Raw genomic sequence first — 10250 nt, 5'->3', positions numbered from 1 at the left:
AAAATCCATCCCTGCCCTATGTCCCATAGTTTCTGGGAGGAAACTGATTCTTTGAATCATGAATCACCCTCAGGAATGCTCACTGTTGTGACCAATATCATTCAAGTAGCTTATGTGTCTGTTCAGAGCCTGACCCATGGGAAGGGCTTAATGTTTGCTGAAGGAATGAATGAACAGATGAGTGGACCAAAGGAGAGGCTCAGAAGAGGGGCATTTACAGGGAGGTAGGTGCCTCTCTCTCCAAGTTCACTCATCAGCAGATAATTAATCATTGCCATATGCCAACCATTAGGAAGGCTTCCCAGAGGAAGCATGTGAGCTGTGCTTTAAGTGGCATTGGATCATGCATCTTAACTGGCAAAGGCCTTCTGAATATGAATCCCCAGTATATATAATATTTATTTATTTATAAATGATAGGCCTCCCTTCATGTACAGGTTGGAATGGATGACCACTGACGTCCTGGACAACTCTGAAATTCTGTGAATCTATGATGATATATTATGTACATTATGAAATCTGTGCCAAAAAAAAGTTTTAAAAGGATGATAAAGAGGAAATAAATATCTGCAAAGCATTTTTATTGTTTTATGAAATGTACCAATTAACCCCAAACCTTCTGATCTCCTTGAAAACAATGATGGTATACTTCACTGCTTTTGAATCTTGCTTTGGTGCCCTGTTATCGAGTGGTTTGAAGGTCTGGGCTGAAGTTTTGTTTATTTCAATACTGGGTTCAATGTTTTGAAAAAAACTTCCATAGCTTAAATGGAAAGAATTTAAGATTATAATCAACCAAATCCACAGAATGCCATTTTTAAAGGCAAGAGGGTGATTGGTTAGGAGAAGAGGTATTTATGTACTTACCATCAAATTTAAAAGTTTCCCTCCCTAAAAATGTGTAGCCAAAAAATGCCCCGGTTCCTGGAAGTTAGGGGGGTTGGCAGGAATCCCCCAGCTGTTAAAACTCAGCCTCCAGCCTCTAAGGCCCCTCACCAGCCCAACCAAAAAGATGATGTGCTGATTTTTGTATTTATTATCAGCACACAGGGTACACAGAAGAGTGTGAGCTTCTTAAAGGCAGGTACTTGTTTTGTTTTGTCTTTGTGCCTTATACACATGTGTACACACACACATACACACTCCATGAACTGAGATGAAGCCTCTGTCCTTCATTATAGCTACAATATTTATATGGTGCTTAAAGGTTTGAATATATAGTGTATATTATAGCACATATATTATATAACTATATAGCATGTGTGTATATACACACACACATATGCTGTGGTTTGTCTCTCTTTCTCAGAGGACCATGACATGACTTGCAATTGACTTCTTTCCATTTGAGTGAGGGAGGGCTGTGCAAAGTCACCAGCCTCACTTTTTCCTCCAGAGCCATGTGGGTCAGATGGCCAGATATCAACCAGGATGACTGGAGACAGCCCAGGAAGCAGTGGGAGACTTTGGCCCTTTTAGGCTAAGGTCTTTCCAGGTTCTCACTTTGAGTGAGACAAAGCCCATTCAGTGAATAGGCCTCTTTAAGAAGCTCTGGGCCTGGGTGAGATTCTGGGGGCCCTCCCCTGCTGCTGCTGCCTCTGGGCCGGGGAGCCACTTTAATAATGCACCATTCAAACTGGGGTGGGGGGGGGAGAGAAGACCCTGAGGGTTGCTGGTCAAAAGAGAAATAGTTACTATTACATTCACTTTGAGCCAAGAGGGTCCAAAAAATAACCATTAATTGGTACTTGGGCAGGGACCTGTTGTCCAATTCAAGAGCTCCAGAGCGAATTGGGTTTCAGGCTTAGTCTTTGAGAAAGAAATCTAGCCAGTAAACCCCAAATTAACTAGGTAGCTTTCAGCCATATTCACTCAATGGGCATTGCCTCACTCTAAGTGAAAACTTGACCTCTGTTAAAAGGGCCAAGGTCTCCCACTGCATGCTGGGCCACCTCTAGTCATTCTGATTGATGCCTGGCCACTGGACCCAGATGGCTCTGGAGGAGAAAGTGAGGCTGGTGACCTTGCACAGCCCTCCCTCACTCAAATCAAAGTCAGCTGCAAGTCTTGTCCCCATCTCCCTGATGCCATGGTCCTCTTTAAGAACAAAGGACAAACCACAAACCTGTGAGTAGATGAAGGTGCCTGAATGGCCACCCAGCTGGCCAGCTCAGCTCCTCTCCTCTCCTCTGCCCATGCCTGAGGGTGTTCTGCACAAAGGAGGGTAAATTTTGATTGACTGATAAATTTAAGCTCTACCTGTGTTGTCCCATTTGATCCTCACAACCACCCTGGAAGGGAAGGACTAGTTGAGGAAACTGAGGCGAAGTTGAAGTGACTCACCCAGGGTCATGCAGCTAGTGTCTGAGGGCATCTGAACTCATGTCTTCCTCCAGGCTCCACTAGAAGCTATACACTGTTCCGCCTAGCGGTCATCCATCAGAATTTCTATTTCTTTTTTAGTGGAGAAAAGATATTTGATATCTAGATCAGCCCTGGCATGCTCCCTGAGGCCAGGTCAGAGGGTGGCTGATTGGGGACCCAAGGCAGGGTGGGGGGGGATGACTGTGTCACAGGGTGAGAGCTCATAGGGATGGTGAGAGGTCACTGCGTGGAGCCCCCTTATTTTACAGATGTGGAAACTGAGGCTCGGAGCAGGCCAGTGACAGGGCCAGGTGGGCAGGCCTCCTCTCCGTGCTCATCAAGGGCAGCAGTCGGTTGCCCTGGGGGGCAGTGTCTTCACAACTGTACCATGGGGGCCGTCGGACAGGGACCCCATCGTCAGGGTCAAGCCTGAGAGTAAGTTAATTAGCACAGCTGGAGTCTTCTTTTTTGATGAAAAAAACATAAGTTCTAGGGACGGCCACTAGGTGGTGCCACATTGCACAGAACTCTGTGCCTGCCTCAGGAGGCATGGGTTCAAATCCAAGCTCAGACACCTCCTAGCAGGGTGGCCCTGGGGGAATAATTGACCGCTGCCTGCCTCAGTTTCCCCGTCTGTAAGAGGAGGGGGCTGGCCTGTATGGGACCCCAGCCCCCCAAGGCTGTGCGGTCTCGAACCCTATGGCCCCTCCCCCGTGACCTTGAGTTGACCTCGTTTTCTTTCTCCTTACTCTACCCGGACCCCAGGCCTCTCCCAAAGGCAAGCTCTCTTGGGGAGCGGTGGTGCCATTCTGGAGAGGATGTCTTTGAAGCCCCTCACCCCCTCGGACAGAGGAGGAAACTGAGGCTCCGGTTCCCTCCCTGCCCCAAAGATCTTGGAGCTGGGGCCGGTAGGGGCCGACCCCCCGCTGGACACTTCCTGTGTGCCCGCTGGTCCCCGGCCTTGAAGGGGGAGGAGGCGGGGCTGGGGTCCCTTTAAATGCTTTTAAGTGCTCTGCTCCGGCTTCCCAGTCCCGTCTCCGCCTTCTTCCGCTCGGGGCAGTTCTCCGCCTCAGCCCTAGGGGGCGCTCCGAGGCCGGAGTGTGCGAGACGGGGACGTCGGTGGGAAAAGAACCACGTCCTTCCTCGGGTCCAAAGCGTTCCCGCCCCCGCCCCCAGAGTGGGTCTTAAAAGCTATCCCTTCTCCTTTAAGGCCGCCGGCGTCGGGAACGGCTCCACGCAACGAAGCGTGTCTGGGAAGCCCGCAGGTCGGTTTAGGAGGAGGAGGAGGAGGAGGAGGAGGAGGAGGCCTCCACGGCCATTAATCCCGTAAATTAGCCAATCCCCGATCGGCATCTCCCTCTGGCGCTCGCCTATTGGGTGGTTCACGTGGCGGGGGGGGAGGCTCGAGGCCAATGGAAGGCCCCCTGGGTGGGCGTGTCTTCGGGACCGGCACGCCCCACGCCCGGAACAGTAGCGGTTGCCATGGGCACGGGTGGGCGGCAGGGGGAAAAGCCCCGGATGTTGGTGCGGGATTCAATATGGCGGCGGCGACGGCCGCGGTGGCGGCTCTGGCCTGGGCGAGCTGAGGTGTCTCAAGGAGGGGACTGAGCCCCGGAAGGAGCGACGACATAGCCGGGGAGCAAGGTTGGAGAATCGGAGAGCGGGGACGGGCGGCCGAGACGGGGGCGTGCCGCGGTGGGGGGGGTGGGGGGGGGGGGGGCCCAAGCCGCGGCCAAGCAAGGAGAGGAGAGGGGAGAAGCCGGGGTGGGGGGGGGGGGGAGAGGGGAGGAGGCAAAATTCGGCACCTGGGGGGGGGGGGGGCGGGGTCGAGGTACTGGGGAGAGGGGAACCCCAGTATGGAGGTCAAAGGTCAGAACCTGAGAGGGCGGGTCCTAGGACCGTCAATTCCCTGGGTGCCATTACCTGGTGCGGTGACCGTGGGAATTCAGGAGTAGCCGGGGTTCGAGGGGTCAGAGAGCAGGGAGGGGACTACGGCTTCTCCCCTCTCCTCTCCTTGCTTGGCCGCGGCTTGGGGAGAGGGGCCTGGCGGCTTCAGACTCCACCGTGGGAAGGGGGAGGGCTGTCCGGGACACACCCCTTGCCCGCGCATGCTGCCGAACTCGCTCTCTTCATGTGACCCGTGTGCGCGCACACGCGTGTGTTCGCCGTGTGTGCGGTGCACGTGTGTGCCGGCGTGCGCGCTGTGCTTGTGCACACCTGTGTGTGTGAGCTGCGGCCTGTGGCCGCCCAGGGGTGCGGAAGGGACCTAACCCCTCGAGGGCAGGGAATGGCCGTGCTGGGCGCCTGGGTTCCGGCGTGATCGGTCAGAGGAGGCCTGGCTCTGCGGAGGCTGGCTGCGTGGCCGCCCTGGTCTGGGCCGGGCCCTTCACCCTGCGGCCGCTGACCCCTTTCTGGAGGGGACGGATTCGCCCTCCTGGGGAGGAATCGCAATTCCCGGGCCCTGGAGTGGGTGGGTGTGGCGGGCACGCCTAGGGGTGTGGGGCTGTTGCTTGGGCCGCGGAGTTTGCCCAAGTGTGGCCTGGACTGGGCAGGGGAAGGGATATCTGCTGGCGGAGGAGGAGGAAGTGCCGGCTTCCTGGAGACCCTGGCTGGGGAGAGGGCTTGGGTGAGTCTCGGGCAGGAGCGCAGGAGGAAGAGGGCTCCACCGGCCCGGCCCAGGGGACGCGCTCAGTGCTCCCCAGCTCTGGCACCGGGAGTGGAGAGCCTGTGCTCATCATCCATGCGCCCGGGTTAGAGCCTCCCCAGGGTATTGTGTAGAAATCGGCTTCCCGGGCGCAGCACGCTGGCACTTCTATGAACAGTTGTCCCAGGGGTATGGGTGGGTTACATGGGGGAGGGAGTGTGTCTCTCTGTAGGACTTAAGTCCCAGGAGGGGTTATGTGCAGCTGGAGGGAGGGCTGTCTGGAGAATTGGGGCTATATTTGAAGGGCCCTGACTCTGAGGGGGCCCCTGGGAACTCTTGGAAAGCATCATGACACCTCCCAACATCCCTCTTCCGAAAGAGGATGAGCAGCTCTGTTGAAAGGTCCAGAATGACTGGCAGTGCTGGGCCTGGATGAGATTCTGGGGGCCCTCCCCTGCTGCTGCTGCTGCCTCTGGGCAGGGAGCCCAGAACTGGAGGACCTACCTGCCCTCTTGGAAGGGGAAGAGGGGGCCAGAGCGAGGCTTGCTGGTAGCATGAGGGCCCTCGGCTCCAGGGATCCCACTGAAATGCCTTCCTTACAGGGGCAGAAGAAATCTAGATTTCTCATCCTGAGCCAAGGCACGGCTAACAGGCTTCGTCCTCATGGGTCCATCCTTTGGGCTCCCTCCAGTTTATCCTTTTTCCTGAGCTTCTCAGTGACTCAGCCCTGTTTAATACCATATTGGGGTCTGGGCTCAGATCAGGTTTAGCTGGCCTCTTGAGGCTACTTGTGAGTGCACTGGACACAAAGAGTAGGGATGAGGAAGGGAAGAGCTGACTTCTTAGGATCTCGCTCAGACCAGGGGCCCAGGCCCAGCAGTGATCACACAGGGGCCCCTCCCACTTGAAGAGGAGGCCAGGTTGAGAATAGACTTGGGGATCCTTCCCTCTGCTGCACCAAGGGGGAATGGAGATCTTTGCAAGATCTGGTGGGCTCAGCTTCAGGAGCTGCTTCCAATCTGCCTGAGGCATTGGGATTTTAGGTGGGGACTGACAGAGAAGAGTCTGGTGTTGGGTGCCACCTAGTCATGGTCCTTTCCCTCCATTTTACAGATTAAATCAGCACCCTAAGACCCAAGGAATTTGCTTACTGTGCGTGGTAAGAGGTAGGATTGGAACCCAGGGCTGTGGAGGCAAGACGCTTCCCACTGTGCAGCGATATGAAATAGGCATAAGAAAGGGTGGGCAGTAACTCGCTTATCTGGACAGTGCTTGAAATGGGGGAGGGAGGGGGTTGACATTCTGTGAGGCAGAAGTTTAGAGAATGAAGGGTGATGTTCCCAAGTGGGGAAAGGAGGTCATGACCAAGCCTTCCTTCCCTGGATGTCTCTGGGCTCCCATCTTCGCTTTGGTCTAGAGCTTGGCTTGCTGTGGGGCTGGTCCTGGGCTAGAGGCCCAGGGTGTGGGGGGGCAGGACCAGGCCATCTTGGCCCCCAGGATCTGGTGTGTCCCTGGGGGGATATAGAATGAGGGTTACCCAGCATGCAGCCCAGAACCCCCTAATTGCTCCAGTAATTGAGTCTCCCCTCCCAGGCATCCATTGTCATTCCAAGTCATGTCCAGTTCTTTCTGCCCCTGTGGTTCATGGGGTTTTCTTGGCAAAGATACTGGAGAGATTTGCCATTTCCTTTTCCAGTTTTATGCAGGCAGGGGTTAAGTGACTTGCCCAGCATCACGCAGCTAGTGTTTGAGGTCATGTTTGAGCTCTGGTCTTTCTGACACCACTGGGCCACCTAGCCAGGCCATGCTCACACACATTTTACTATCACTGTCCTGTATTTCCCACAACATTTCCCCTGGCCTCAGGGGTGTCCCCGGCCAGCTGATATTCCCATTACCCCAGCTGTGGCCAAGTGTGGTCATTACGGAGCTGGCTGGCAGGAAGCCATCTCCAGTATATGTTGGTGTGAGGGGAAATGGGACCTTCCCACTTCCATTCAGGGCTAGTCCCAGGCTGGACTCATTGACTGTCCCTGTCCTTTGGCTGCCCCAGCTGTTTTTTGAATTAGAGGAATCGCAGCTGCCCTTCCAAGGTCTTAGAAAGGAGTCAGAGAGAGCCTGGACTCCAGAGGAGGAAGCTCTTGATCTCTGGGGCTGCTGCCCAGCGGCCTGGAGGAGGCCTTGTGCTCTGACTGGGGGAGGGAGCCTGGCAGGCCTCCTCCCCTTCCCCTGGAGCCCCCTCAGCACAGCTGGGTTGTTATCATTCCATATTCCGCCACCCAGTCTTTGTCTTGACCTTGGTGCACCCTGTCCCCCACACCCCAACTTCTTCAGGTAAAAGCAGGTAGCTGAGGGCTCAAGGCCTCTCCAGTGAGTGGCTGAATTGGGGCCTGACCCAGCTCCCTTCATCCTCCTCTTCCCTCAGATGGGAAGCTGCTGCTGTATAAAGCAGTGCTGTGACCTGGGTCTACGCTGGTCCCTCCTTCCCCAGCCTGGCCTTGCTTGCTGAGGGTGGGAGGTGGTATAAGAACTGGATCTGCCCAGCTGCTCTATCCACCCCCCCCAGGGGCCAGCAAGGCTCCAAGCCCCTCAGTTTCTTCACCTGTAAAATGAGACCATTCTGTTCTCATTTTGTATTTCCCAGAGTTGTTTATTTTGAAGCAAGTTAAGAGCTTGTCCTCCTGAGGGCTCTAGAAGCACATTTTTTGCCCTACCCCCCCCATCTCCTCACCTCCGTGGCACCTCTCCCCTCTCCCCCACTCAGTTCTCCCAGATAGTCCCTTGCCCTGCAGCTGAGATCGCCTCCTGGGAGCACTTTCTTGTTAGCCAGCTGTGATTTCATCTGGACTTTGCTGAGGTTGCCAAGAGATGACTTTAGACTTGAGCCAACACAGGCCCCAAGCCTCCAGCTCCTAGGAGCTGTGTGCCAGACTCAATCTAGAGCCCACAGTGTTGGCCATGCCCCTGCCCCTGAGACCATGGGGCTTGTCAGGTGGAAGCAGTCTGGGAACCCACGTGCCATGGGCAGGGAGGGCCAGCTCAGGAGCAGGAGCTGCCTTAGAGACTAGCCCTGAGGCAGTTCTTGGAAAGGGCACGTTGGGGGGGCTCAGAATAGGGGAGTGGGGATCAGATGGTGGCCATGAAGGGTGTTGAACTTGACTGGAAGAGTGAGGGGTCATGGAGGTTGGTGTGTGGAGAGGGAGTGATGAGAGCTGTGGCCTTTCACTTCACAGTGTTTGTCCTCTCCGGAGTTAGGCTGCTCTGGAGCTCTTGAGGACAGGGCTCCTGCTTTCCATGTGGAGATCTCTGGGCAAGTTTCTCCCAGGGAAAAGCTGGAGGTATCTATGGGGATGTTAAGCCCCAGTACTGTCTGCACAAACTTCAGGACTTTGTCCCAAGGCCCCCTTGAGGTTTTAACCTGGGGTCAAGTCACTGTCCTCTCCCCTAAGTTCAGTCTTTGGTCCCTATTCCCTGAGCCTCTGAGAGCCCTTAAAAAGGTGGGGCGGGGGGGGGGGGGGGGGGGAATGGATTCTCAGCAGCCAGTAAGAAATAAGCAATGCTCAGAGCAGGGAGAGGGGAGAGGAGAAAAGGCTATAATTTCCCTGAATTATGTCAAGGGCTAATTAAAGGTTTTCCTCAGCTAATCAACTTGTAGTTTAATTAGCAACAAACGGGAATTACCCACCCAAGAATAAAGCCACTTTGCTGACAAAGATGTCATGTCCTTGGTTCAGGGGCTTTCCACGTAGCAGGAGCTAGCCCTTTCAGGGGACATGTCTGGTGTTCTCATCATCCTTCCAGGTGCTTAGGTGGCTGTGGGGGTGAGGTCTGTTTATACCATGAGCTGGAGAGTCAACTTCCTGACTGGGATGGGACAGGGGAGCCATCCCTGCTCTTAGGGGCTGACACAGGGAGGAGCTTGAGATGCCCGTACCAGTGTGTCCCCCATTCCTCACATGCCTTTGCTGACCCCAGGCCAACCCAGCAGGGGGAGACTGCCGTCCATCATTTTCCTCTGCCAGATGACCTGCCGGGGCAGCCCCGCAGCTCCCACTGAGCCCCATGGAACATCAGGAGCTGCCTGACACCACCACTCTGTAATCCCTGTCTTCTCCTTGTGGTTCTCTCAACTTCCCATCTCCCCCAGGAACAGGCTTTGGTTGCCCTCCCTGCTGTAAGCTCAGCTGACTCTGCTCTCACTTCTGGCAGCCTAGGGTAGAGTGGGAAGGGAAATGGCCATGATCCTCCCTCAGATCTAGAAAGTGCTGCCCTGAGCCCTGGGCAGGGCAGTTACTTCCTTCTCCTAGCCTCAGTGTCCTCAACTGTAAAACAGGGATAATTATTGTCTCCGCCTCCCAGGCTTGTGAAGCTCAAACAAGATGATGTATGTCAATACTTTGTAAGACATAAAAGCACTCTGCAGTTAGCTGTCATTATCCCTAGTAGGATTTGCAGGTGCCTCCCAGAACTCTGCAGCCAGCCTCTTCGGTCTGCCCTGGGTACCTCCAGATATGGCCCCCTCCTTTTCCATTCACATCTTCATCCTGCCATTCCCCAGATTCCCAGCCTTCTTCACTGTCACTCACCCTCCCAGAGCATCTCTTGTAGCCACCCCTTCTCTCCTGGTGCAGGGGCCGACAACTGTAGCCCCTCCTCTGATGACCATGTTCCTCTTCAGGGCCTCCTGGCCTCTGGCAGACTCCTCTCCTTCATTCTGTCAATGCTCAGCAATCTGGGCCCTGCTGTTGCCCCTGCATGGCAGGGGATCATCTCCTGGGGGCCCTGTTCCCAGCTACACCATGGTGCTCTCTCCTGGGGAAAGACTGTATTTCAGATTGATACTCACTTGGTGGTCACTACTCCACCCTTGATAGAATGTCAGCCTCCTGAGAGCAGGGACTGATTCATTTTTGTCTTTGTGAGGCCCCAATGCTTAAAGGCACAGTGCCTACTCATGTGTACCACAGGGGCTTAATAGTACACATTGGATTGACTTCTTATTGCTGCCTTAGAGAGGAGGAAACAACCCCCTGGAATTTATATGGCTCCTGAAGGGCCACAGGCCTGATTTATACCCAAGACTGGACCAGAATCTGTGGTCTTGCCTCTCCCCCTGCTTGTCCCTCTGGGACACATCCCTGACTTGTGTGGAGCTGGTATGTGACTGCTCGAAGAATGGACCCATGCTGCCTTATTCTCTCTCTCTCTCTCTCTCTCTCTCTCTCTCTCTCTCTCTCTCTCT

General features: G+C 54.9%; 3 protein-coding genes across 6 annotated transcripts in view; 2 read left to right on the top strand and 1 right to left on the bottom strand.

Moving 5' to 3' along the window:
* ACP7 (acid phosphatase 7, tartrate resistant (putative)) overlaps positions 1-577 on the top strand; it is a 6898-nt gene extending 6321 nt beyond the window's left edge. For both annotated transcript variants that reach the window (XM_069078585.1, XM_069078586.1), the window contains one exon: positions 1-577. This exon is cut by the window's left edge and continues 1685 nt beyond it. The gene's annotated coding sequence lies outside the window, so the exon portion shown is untranslated.
* SARS2 (seryl-tRNA synthetase 2, mitochondrial) overlaps positions 1-10250 on the bottom strand; it is a 113713-nt gene that overhangs the window by 32852 nt on the left and 70611 nt on the right. The gene's annotated exons all lie outside the window — the stretch shown is intronic.
* Positions 3840-10250, top strand: part of PAK4 (p21 (RAC1) activated kinase 4) — a 24092-nt gene continuing 17681 nt past the window's right edge. For 2 of the 3 annotated variants that reach the window (XM_069078570.1, XM_069078567.1), the window contains exon 1: positions 3840-4008. The gene's annotated coding sequence lies outside the window, so the exon portion shown is untranslated. Of the gene's footprint in view, positions 4009-4883; positions 4991-10250 lie in introns of those variants that run through there. The other variant, XM_069078569.1, reaches the window with a different exon arrangement.

Source organism: Petaurus breviceps, unplaced genomic scaffold, assembly GCF_028583685.1.
Source record: "Petaurus breviceps papuanus isolate PSGF00001 unplaced genomic scaffold, PetGlider_PUasm1.0 91041, whole genome shotgun sequence".
Lineage (NCBI taxonomy): Eukaryota > Metazoa > Chordata > Mammalia > Diprotodontia > Petauridae > Petaurus > Petaurus breviceps.
This window is presented reverse-complemented; position numbering and strand designations above follow the sequence as displayed.